Source organism: Sorex fumeus, unplaced genomic scaffold (assembly GCF_029834395.1).
Source record: "Sorex fumeus unplaced genomic scaffold, SorFum_2.1 ptg000061l, whole genome shotgun sequence".
NCBI lineage: Eukaryota > Metazoa > Chordata > Mammalia > Eulipotyphla > Soricidae > Sorex > Sorex fumeus.
The window spans coordinates 20,714,674-20,727,026 of NW_026606118.1; the positions used below are offsets into that span (position 1 = coordinate 20,714,674).

The 12,353-nt window shown below is 41.7% G+C and overlaps 1 protein-coding gene and 1 non-coding gene across 2 annotated transcripts in view; both read right to left on the reverse strand.

Moving 5' to 3' along the window:
• UTRN (utrophin) overlaps positions 1-12,353 on the reverse strand; it is a 610,322-nt gene that overhangs the window by 570,707 nt on the left and 27,262 nt on the right. The window lies entirely within an intron of this gene.
• LOC130034899 (U6 spliceosomal RNA) lies at positions 7,736-7,842 on the reverse strand. Its single transcript, XR_008794195.1, has one exon. It is a non-coding gene; the product is annotated as a U6 spliceosomal RNA (small nuclear RNA).

Here is a 12,353-nt window from a genome sequence, read left to right on the forward strand (position 1 = left end):
TCACATATGCAAGGCACGTGCTCCGTCTCCTGAGTCACATCTCCAGGGCTTGAGTCTGACTTTGTTGTTGTTGTTAATAGTATTCAGCTCTTGTTTCAACAATTTTTAAAAAAATAGCATTCTATTCTGCTTCAAAGCATTTTCCTACCTCTCCAGGCTACCTCTGATATTATACATTATTTTCCTGTTTCTTTCGCTTCATTTTTCCTGTTGTTTGGATAGGACTTTCACGATTGAGGTTTCCTCAAACATCTGACCCCAAGAAGACACCCACATTTCAAAATGAGATGAACACAAGTTCAATGAGTTTGGGAATCCGCTGTCCATCACCCTGGGCTCAATGGAGGGAATCTGTGTGACATCTCTGGGGATCCAATTCCAAACTGTTAACCACACAATCTTTAAAATGCAAAAAAAAAAAAAAAAAAAAAAAAAAAAAAACCAAGTACTCGGGACCAGGGGAACAGTCCTGAGGAGAACTGAACATAGTCCACTCCAGTTCTATCCCATGGATCACTGGCCTCCCTTGACCAATGCCAGGAGTGATCCCTGAGCAGAGCCAGAAGAAGCCTGTGAGCTCTGGTGGGTGTGGTCCCAACTTCTCCCACTGATGGCTGCTAGAGAAATTTCAGAAAAGTTGAAGGATTCACTGCCCTGGCATTCCTTAATCTTCCTGATGCCAAACCAGAGCCTCCCATCATCTCTGGGATCCCAATGCAGAGTTTAGTTTTTCCAGAGACTATATAAATCCAGGGTCTCCTGTGCAGGTGGGAAGGATTTGAAAGGTTGAAGGGGCACTGTTTACCAATCTCCACCAAACTCTCAGGTTTTCAAGCCGAACTTCTCCCAACTCGCTCATGATTCAGCCTCAGGCAGTACTGGTGATGGGATGTGGTGAGGGGAGGGGTGGGCACTGCATAGTTTGGGAACCGCCTCAGATGTCACTGGCCAACAGCCTCTCTATAACCACCCCTCTGCATCATCCTCCCACATGATGCTCTGCTCAGCCTCACTCCTTCACCCCGTTTATTGCCCTCTTGGTTCTTTTGCTTTTATCTTTTGATCAAAAAAAATCTCTGAAAAATAGATGCTAAAATAAACAAAGAATTCCAAAGTTGTCCATATTTACTAAAGAGAACATTTCCAACTTAACCAAGTGTATTAACAAGGAAAGATTTTTAAAATCTAACGCAAATGTTCCTCTGATTCAAATGCCCAGTATCTCATCAGCCATAGAAAAGACTGCTGATACAATTTCAAAGCACAGACAGCAATACCCATCTTGGTGGAAAGGGAACATGTATTTTTCTGACAATAGAGTGCTAAAAAGGAAAATAATTTCCCAGGACCTTCTTTTGGACCAGAAGAACAGCAGTGCTAAAGGTTAGTACTCATCAAGTCCTGGTGGAATTGACTGGCTATTAGGAAGGGTTGAAATGTCTCAAGTGAATAAAGGTATGGCTTTCCAGAATATTTATAAGATGGCCAACCTTGGTCCAAATTTCTTGATTGAGAAGTTCACATAGAGTCAGTCTGATTAAGTCATAGAAACTTGTTCAAAGCTTATTGGCCACATGGTGATATACCTCTAGTACATCACAAAAAAAAAAAAGAAATCCTAACCAATGCAAATAAAATAAGACATTCAATCATGTATCTTTCCTTCACTTTCTTTAAGCCCTGTTTCTGAGACACAGCTGAAGTGATAAAGGTGGTTGCTACCAAGAAACTTCAAACTTTAAAGCAACATAAGTATTAAGACTTCATTCCTTGAATTCTGATCTAAGAATATTTAATACCTCCTAACATTCAAAACAGTGTAATCTCAAGTTTTTATTTCCCCACTCTTTTCCATCACATCATTGAGTGGGAGGATTACTCTTTACATTTAATGAAAAATTTGATCAATGATCCACTGGACTTGGGTAAGTAGAATGGAGCTAAGTCATATTAAAATATTTACAGAGGTGATAACTATAGAACTTAATCCAGAATTTACCTAACTTAATGGTTAACCTACTGAAGGAAATATATCTATCCAATTACCAAAATTAACAATTACCACAATTCCTTCTTAATTAAGACATCTTTGTCACTTAAATATAGGAAACAGATTTTGAATTGCTAGGCTAGACTAAGTGAGGCACTCTAGATTTAAACACAACTTATATTCTAAATATATATATATAATGCATCTTATCTATTCTCCTACTTCTTAAGCCACAAGTATCCTGCATCCATATATCCCAATGTGTCAAACTGTGCTTCTGACGTCAAACGGTGCACGGAACCATTTGGCGTTTTCCAACACTCTGCCCACCAAGTCTCACTTAATGAGCTCCTGTGTGGACAATATTGCTGAGTCAGTTTCTTTTGTTTCCAATAGCCAGGAAGGAAAGACAGGAGCCCAGGTGATGACTCACCTCCGAGTATGAGACTGAAACACATTCCAGCCCCACAAGGTCACCTCCAGGACACATAGAGGCTGTCTGGATTAGCTGACACAGATTCCCAGTGGAGTCTCTCAGTGGGCGCCCACTAATGCAGGGCACACGGCAGCCAGCCCCGAGGATCATCGATCACACAAACTCCAGACAGAGAAAGCCCTTTAGAGAACAAACACAAACAGCCTCATCCCCAAGACCCAGATAGGCAGGGAAACAGAAATGAGCTTCCATTTTTAAAGCAGTCCAGCTTGGGGGCTGAAGCAATGGCACAGCGTGTAACAGGGCGTTGCACCTTGCACACAGCTGACTCAGGTTCGATTCCCAGCATCCCATATGGTCCCCCAAGCACCGCCAAGAGTAATTCCTAAGTACAGTGCCAGGAGTAACCCCTGTGCACTGCTGGGTGTGACCGCCCCCAAAAAATAAATAAATGAAAACTAAAAACTACCCAGTTTCTCAGACCTTATATCACTGTATCACTGTCGTCCCTTTGTTCATCGATTTGCTCAAGTGGGTGCCAGTAACGTCTTCATTTGTCCCAGCCCTGAGATTTTAGCAGCCTCTCCTTACTCGTCCTTCCCAATGCTGCCATATTAGAGGCTCTTTCAGGGGCAGGGGCATTAAACCCGTTATTGTTACTGTTTTTGGCATATCGAATATGCCACGGGTAGCCTGCCAGGCTCTGCAGTGTGGGCACAATACCCTCAGTAGCTTGCTGGGCTCTCCGAGGGGATTGAAAGCTCCAGGAAAAACTGCATCGCTCTCTTCTGGGAGCTTTGTTTTATAGTCTCTGGTCTTGGCCGTTGATGAGATTACACGGTGCTGAGGGCAGTTTGTGGGTGTGACTGCCAAGCTACTGAAAAACGGGAATTGGGTGGAGGAGGCCCAGTCCCAATCTGAGCAGGCTTGGAGATCTCAGCCAGGATCCTGCATACCTGGGTTCCTCTGTCGGTTCCTTCATGCCTGAGGCTTATTCAAGCATGTGGAGAGTGACCTTGAGCATGGCTGTGGCTGGGTTCTGGAGGCTTTCGGCTGCTGGGGCTATGCTCAGGGCAGGGAGGGAAACTCAACCCACCTCCCTCCAAGTCACCCCAGTGAAGATGGCCTGGCGCAGGGACAGAAGATTATATATATATATAAAATAATATTTGGTTTTACATATATATATATAATACATATATATATGACACTTGAATTGACTGTCACTATCATATGCTTCACAGTGGGGCCTAAAGACTGAGAGACACTGCGGGCCAGTGATTGTGAGTGGGGAGCAGTGGTCTGAGCGCAGAGTGAACTCTGAGGCTCCCGGCTGTGTTGGTCCTCAGCCGCTCCAGGCCTCAGCTTCCACGTTATCAAAAAGGAAGTGATCACAGAAATGCCTCTTGTCTAGGGTTAATGTGAGAAAGGCATACATTGGAGTGTTTTGATGAATGTGTAATATACATGTGTGCAGATACATGTGTACAGACACTAATACAAAAAAAGATGAAGGCTATAAGGAAAGCAGAAGAAGACAGAACAGTGGACAGCTTCAGGAGCAAGCGGAAGTCATGAATCTACTCTTCTTGCTGCTACCACACTTCTTCGACACGACCTCGTGGCATGCAGAGCTTGGGGCTAAAGTCAAGCAAACACTAACCATCTGCAGATGTGTTGCAGTGAGGAGACAGATATGATTGTTAGTGATCAGCTGATTCTAAACATCTGTCCTCTTGGGGCCCTGTCCACATATCTGGGTGCTTTTCACCCAGCCCTCTCCATCCTTACAAGCCAAAAAAGGGCCAACAGAAAATCTGATAAATATAGCCCAAGCCCGAATCTCAGAGTGGTAACAGACTTCCAAAAGCTGCGTTCATGTTGCCTGTGTTAAATGAGGCTCCTGTAAGTCTCTCATCCACCCAAAGGCCTAAGTTTTCCCACCATGACTGAAATGAAGGCATGAAAGACAGAGAGAGTGTCACTGCCTTTACACTACTTTAATCTGATGAATGTTTTTACCTGTATGCACGAGAAACATTTGTTCCCCAATGCCCTTGGAGACTGTCCACTCCCTCACTGTCCTATGGCTTCCCTCACAGCTGAGGTTGAATGGCCAACCAGAATGGCCAATGTCAGACTTATGCCAACTAGCTGAGAGTCATGAATATGGGTTCATGAAACATCGGTTGGAGGCTATTCAGACAAAGTTCATCAGTTGGGCCAAGAAACGTGCCCTTGCTCTCCCAACACAGCCTGCTAAATATAAATAACAGAATGTGCAAGGGGAAGAGGCAGGAAATAACAGTAATGATGGCAACCACCAAGCCAAGGTCCTCTCGCAATATTAGGGAACACTCAATCCATTTAGCCAAAGCAACTTCACTGCAACACCACAGATGCAATAAAAAGCAATCAAATCATTCTCTTCCTTCTACTCAGTTCCCTAAGTTTATTTTTTAACTTACTTTAAGAAACTTGAGACCAAAGTTTGAAATAAAGATAGACACAACATCTCAAGGAATGTCTCATATAAAATTGGACAGGAACTCTTATGGACAGAAATAATGACAAGAAAATACTCCAAAAGCTATCAGCAAGCCAAGGTACTACTGAGGATCATAACACAAAATTATTTGTCTCACAAAACAAGGAATTTAAAGTATTTTATCAGCAAATCCTCAGAGCAACAGTCTCCTGCAAAAGAGCACGCATGTACAGAAATACTGGCAGCCAAACAGCGCCCCCCAGGAAAACGAGCCTGAAATAAGCATTTATGACAGAAAATGGCCCGTGAAATCCTTTCACGTCTCCAACAGTCTGCCCACGGAGACATCAGTCTCATTTAATGTCATCCTACAAAGAAAGCATTTCTGAATTCATGTCTTTCATTTCCAATACCTACTACATAAGACCTATTACATAAAGATAGGTGGCTGAAATCAGTTCAACTGAGTATCTGTTGAGATGCTACCTTGGCACAATATTGTAAGGGCAAATGGCATTTGGCTTAAGTTAGAAAAGTATAAAAGATGAATGCAGGGGGAAGAGCTAACTAAATACTATAAGGTAATTTAAAAAATGTTTGCTCCAAGTTTGTCTTTTTCTTCCATTTTCCAGACCGAGTAAAGGAATTTAACTGAACACGATCATATTTCTTGCTCTCTAAATAACTCTACAGGAGAAAGAAAGAAGTAATATACTGAAAGAATATTTTTCCATAAAGAGCTGGAACTGACAAGAGAATTCCAGAGTTTGCATCTTTACCAGAATCACTGTCAAGCCTAAGTGTTACCTGATACCCCCTCAATATATATATGTGTGTGTGTGTGTGTGTGTGTATGTATATGTACATACACACACACACACACATACACACATACATATAAATAAGAGAAAAGCATTGAAAGTCAAGTCAGAAACAAAACTCAGGAAAGAGATAATGGGTCCAAAAAGTGGCAAAACATAAACTTGAAGTTCATCAAAAGTAAACGACCCCCATCTGGAAGTGATTTCCAAAAAGAGAAAAGAGAAAAAGAACAAAACCAAGAAAAAGAGCTCATGTTAAAAATTACTGCCTGGGGGCTGGAGCGATAGCACAGCGGGTAGGGCGTTTGCCTTGCACGCGGTTGACCCGGGTTCGATTCCCAGCATCCCATATGGTCCCCTGAGCACCGCCAGGAGTAATTCCTGAGCGCAGAGCCAGGAGTGACCCCTGTGCATTGCCGGGTGCGAACCAAAAAGCAAAAAATAAAAAATTACTACCTATGAGAGAAGAAATTTATATGCCATGATGGAAAAAGTACCGTGAGATATGATCAAATATCAAAGAGCTTCCTGACAGGAAAGTCTCAGGAATACATTTTAAAAAAACATGACAAGAAAGGTAAGAATAGGCAGTAGCTTCATGTTACAATAATTGATAACTTTCCAAGATAGCAGAATTACTTAAGATTGTCGCTGATTTAAGGCAAATCACCAAAGAACTTGCCCCCATGTCACTGAAAAAAAAAGTGGTTTCTGTTCTACAGTTTTTATTGCAATTCTATGGTTGACAATACTATAAGTTTCGCATGCATATAATTCCAGTATTACACCATTGCCCCCAGCTTACAATAGTGTGACATGGAAAATTCTAGGTAACATACAGATTTCAAAAGATATCCCTCCAGTCACTGTTCCTCTGTGAGACATGAGGTGAAGGGTCTTGAGAGGGTCTCAGGGTCCAGGAGAGGAGAGGGAAAAGAAGTTTTTAAAATTAGAAAATATGTTTGAAAATTTAGATCAGTATTAATCTCATAACTACCAAGTCCCCTTCTTTTCTGCATTGTCTAAATGAATACAATACTCAGACAAATATGTATCCGCGGTTTAACAACCAGTTAGGTACTTCAAAAAAAGTCAGCAAAATTTCTGTGTACTAACTTCTCTTGTCCTATTCTATGGATCATCTCATTTCTTTACTCTCACTGCACACTCTTGTTGATTTTTTTTTCAAATCCTGACGTTGTGGTTTTCTAAAGAATCTAAAATAAAGTGAGGTGTGTGTCTTTACAATAATACAAAATGTGTACTCAAAGATCTGACTTCACATTTCATCCTCTACAAAACAGAAATAATTGTCTCTTCCCTATAGAATTACTGTAGGGAGTGAATTAAAAAATACTTTCTAGAGAAAATATAAAAAAGTATTTGCAACGTCCAGCACATAAACTTCACTCTTTGCTTCCTTCTCTCTACTCAACCTAAAATTAATTTCCCTCTTGTACTCTGGATTTAGCAAGCAATCAATTAGTTCACACACTGCTAACTTTTAAGATATAACTAACTTGTTACAATTTTTAAAGGTTAATGTATATCCAGATACCTCCCATGAAAAACACTGGCTTTGTCTAAGACTCCTGGACCCACACATTACATGGAGTAAAAGTTTAACAAATTATGTTGAATTTTAAGAGCGAGTCATGTAATGGAAGATACTGCTAACAAATGGTCTGATGTTCTAACATTTTTACAGGTCTCATTTCCAGGATTTCTTTTAACATAACTAAATTTCCCAAGTCAAGGGTGCCCACAGTGACACAACTCAAGGAATGACAGTCACAAAGGGGTAATGCAGAATTACCAAATGCCACTTAGGACCAAATATGTGTGAACATCAGTCCATATGTTCTATTTCATTTATTTTTTTTTAATTTATTTATTTATTGAATCACCGTGGGAAAGGTTACAGAGTTTTCAGGTTTAGGTCTCAGTCATGCAAATATCAAACACATTTCCCTTTACCAAAACTTATTTTTTACCATGAAAAAAATATGGAACGCTTCACGAATTTGCGTGTCATCCTTGCGCAGGGGCCATGCTAATCTTCTCTGTATCGTTCCAATTTTAGTATATGTGCTGCCGAAGTGAGCACTTCATTTATTTTTTAAATATAACCATGAAAAGAGAAGGGAGTGGAGAATAAAACACTTTGGGTAAAACAGATTCTGAAACCCCTCAAGTGACTCTTGCGTTGAGCAGGGGGTAACAGAGAACAGAGAACAGTCCTGACCCAGGACACTAAGGGAGTTGGGATGTGAGTTGCAGCAGTTCCCACGGGCCAGGGGCAGGGGACCAATTCATCCACCAGACACTAATCACAACTATTCCACAGAGTCATCCAAAATTCCAAGGATTCAAAAGAGGATAAAGTGCTTTGCAACACCTCTCTGCAGGGTCAAGTTGCCACATTCGGGTATGAAGTCTGTCAGTAAAAACTCTGGGCCACCACAGCCAAGAGGGCTTCTGTCCAGCCTGTCCAGTGACTCCGAAGGCAATGGCCAACTGTCCATCCAGAAAGGGTGCTTTGGCCCAGTACTCAAAAAAGCAATAGCAGTAGTGGCTCCATTGAATATTCTCAACTCACCATCTTCCTCTAGTCTGTGTCTTCTGGAACAACCAGCACAAGAATATGCACAGGAGTCTGGAACTGGGCCCTCCTGACATATCAGAACCTCAGTTTCCTCTTCGTCAGGTCCCTCCATCACAAAGACCAAACCTTGCCTTCTCAATCCTATATCCTGCCATGGGTCTTAAACAGTACTCTGACTCACTGCACCTGGCAGACCTGTGAAGAAGGAGCCATAAAGCAGCAGAAAGAATAATCTATACATAGGGCAAGTTTACCACTGTCTTAGATGCACTATAGAAGCATTTTCTCAAGAAACAATGTTGTAAGGATGATTACCTCCACTGTGGTGTGTTCCTTCAACTACCATGAAATGTGAAATAGCATTCTACACAGTGTAGGTTCTGAGCACTCCGACAAGCAAAGAGACACACTTTAGAGTACAGTGAATACAGGCTGGGATCCTGGCTTCCTTCTCTTGATCTCAAGCAAGTCACTCATCTCATTAAACCTCAGTTTCCTTATCAAGAAAGAAAGAGAGGCAATGTCAGACCTGAATCCATAAGATACATGAAAGAAAGCATACACAAGACCCTCCACAACACTGGAGCTCAAGGCATCTTCAGAGATGAAGCACCGATGGCCAAGCAAGTGGAAGCAAAGATTAACAAGTGGGACTACATTAAACTTTTAACATAACTATGTTAAAACTTATGTTAGAAAGCTTCTGTACCTCAAAAGAAACACTGACCAAGATACAAAGACAGCACATGGAATTGAAAAAAAATTTACCCAATATTCATCTGCTAAGGGGTTAATATCAAATATATACAAGGCACTAGTAGAACTCCACAAGAAAAAGATACCAACTCCATCAAAAAAATGGGGAGAAGAAATGAACAGAAACTTCCTCAGAGAAGAAATTCGAATGGCCAAAACACACATGAAAAAATGCTTTACATCACTAATCATCAGGAAGATACAAATCAAAACAACAATGAGATCTCATCTCATGATGCAGAGAATGGCACACATAAAAATGAACAAGAACCACTAGTGTTGGCATGGGCGTGGGGAGAAAGGAACCCTCATTCATTGCTGGTAAGAATGCCGAGTGGCCCAAAAACAAAATGGACACTCCTCAAAAAAACTGAAATTGAGCTCCCATTTGACCCAGCAATACCACTTCTGGGAATAAACCCTGAGGGCCCAAAGATACACAGCAGAAATACCAACTGCACTTCTATATTCATTGCAGCACTAGCCAGAATCTGGAAACAACCTAAGTGCCTAAGAACAGATGAATGGATAAAGACACTATGGTACATCTACACAATGGAATACTACATAGCTGTTAGGAAGAATGAGGTAATGAAATTTGCCAATAAATGGATATTTATTGATTTGGAGACTATCATGCTAGGTGAAATGAGTCAGAAGGAGAGGGACAGGTATAGAATGACTGCATTTTTGTGTGGGATACAAAAAACCTGGTATGACACTAATATCAATTGAAAGGGAGAACAGATCAGGAGGACTGGTCAATGGTGTGGGATATGGATGGTAGTTAAGATAGAGGGTCCATTATGACAATATTAGTTGGAAATGATCACTCTGGGCAAGAATAAGTATTGAAAGCAGGTAAAGGGATATACATGATAACATTTCAGCATCTGCATCAGAAATCATAATGCATAAAATGAGAGAGACAGAGAGAAGAGAGAGGTGCCTGCCATAGAGGCATGCTGGGATGGAGGTTGGCTTGAAGGGGTGGAAGGGAAACTGAGGACACTGGTGCTGGGAAATTATACTGGTGTAGGGATGGGTGTTGGAACACTGTATGACTGAAATGCAATCATAAACAATATTGTAATGCTCTATCTCGCTGTGATTCAATAATAAATAAATAAAATTTTAAGTGTAAAGAAGAAAGAGAAAAAGGGGGTGAAACAGAAGGATGGGGAGGAGAGGAGAGGGAAAAAGTTAAAGGACATAGAAAAGGATGGAGAGAGGGGATAAAGAAAAATAGAAGGAAAGAAGGAAGGAAGGGAGGAAGGAGGAAGGAGGAAGGAAGGAAGGAAGGAAGGAAGGAAGGAAGGAAGGAAGGAAGGAAGGAGTCTCTATTTCCAGGAATGGTGTACTGCTCCCAGTTCTATCTGGCACAGTGTAAATACTGAGAAAATGTTCACTAATACAGGTGCACAACTCATGTTCACTAATACATGTTAATAATAATTAATAATAATAATAATAATAATAAATGTTCACTAATACAGGTGCACAACTCCCTCAAGCACAACTTCAACATCTGGAAAGTTTTGAAAAACAAAAGATTTTAGGGTTTTTTTATAACCCATTTGGCAACAAAATTGACCTGAACTGATCTGAGAATATTTATAGCCTTGTTTGTATCCCATGTAGTGTGAAGATTGATCCATTTTTCTGCAGAAATATTAGTATGTTTAATGACAGGGTACCATGCCAAACTGTCTGAGCGATACTACAATAATGTAGAGCATATGAACCAAACATCCTGAAGCCAAAAGAAAGCAAAAATCTATAAATTCTAAACAAAGACAGTGCCACGGGCCTGGGATAAGGAATTGAGAGAGAGAGAGAGAGAGAGAGAGAGAGAGAGTAATAACCCCTAAAGTGAAAGAGGTGGTGGTGGTTTGCTGGACCAACCCCAAAACATTTGACATTCTTGCCGTCAATGCCATTTCTCGTAGGCTAGCTGTGGTCATGTCTCAGCAGAGCCAGGCTCCACCCTGGCAGGGGTGGAACCAGTCTCCCTGGGCATAAACTGGCCAGGTGCAGGAATAGAAGAAAGGCTGAAAGACTGAGCAGCCCCAGAAGGGAAAAACCAAGCCTCCCGCACTATTTCGCGAGCTCACGGACGATCCGAGCCACCAAGCTCATTCTTAGAACAGGTTGATTCATTTTTTCCTAGATTTTCAAAGTGCATCTAGTTTTCATTCCCAACACTGGTTCCCTCCAGACTGGGCAAAGTGCCATGGAATCACAAGGGCCACTCAAAGAGTTTCTTTAAAAAAAAAAAAGCTGTTAAAAACCTTAAACTAAATAAGTGAATATTCTCCAGCTTCCCTGTCTGTGCCCTTCCCAGCCGTGCCTTCCATTAAAATGACACTCCATTCATTCTACAGATAGCCGACTTCGAGTAGATTAATTAAATAACGTGTATACTCTAAGAATAAATGAGTATTAATCCAGCCATCACATGGAAAAAGGAGAAAACCTTAAGAAATGAATCAAATGAATATTTCTCTTTAGAGCACTCTTTTGGACCTAATCAAGAAGGACCCTGCTTTAAAATGAACTAAACTCTCTTCATTCAGCCTTGCCCTCCCCAAGGGACAGCGTAACCATCAGGCCAAGGTGACATGTGTCTCTAGAGCCCATAAGCACTCTGGAGAGGCACAGCCTAGGGACACAGGATGCCAGTAATCCCTGCTTCAATGAGCCCTGAGCGCCCTCTGCAAGGGTGTATCATACATTTGTGCAAATGGGATGGGGCGGGAAGCAGGATGTTTGGCCAAGATGACCTCCTTTGACTTCTGCACCCAGCCCTCAGAGTGGGAGGGCTGGCAAAGAGAAAACCATGGGGAGAGTCTCAGCCAGCTCTTCCCTGGCTACCAAATCCTGGTTAGGGAATGCTCCACTCAAACCTGGCCCGTCCCATTGTTCAAAAGCAGAGTTATCACGATCCATTCTCTCCTCTCTGGTATCAGTATTCTTAAGCCCTTCCCCATTCCACTCCTTATCTGTCGCTTCTTAGCTTCATGCCTGGCCACCTCACGATAAACAACCTGCAAAACTTTGCAAATAAATGGAGTCCTGGATGGATAAGGTGCAGCCAATGAATGTCAAAAATAAAAAATAGCACTGTCGCAATGTAACACTGTCCTCCCATTGTTCATCGATTTGCTGGAGCAAGCACCAGTAACATCTCCAATGTGAGACTTGTTGTTTCTGTTTTTGGCATCTTGAATATGCCACGGAGACCTTGCCAGGCTTTG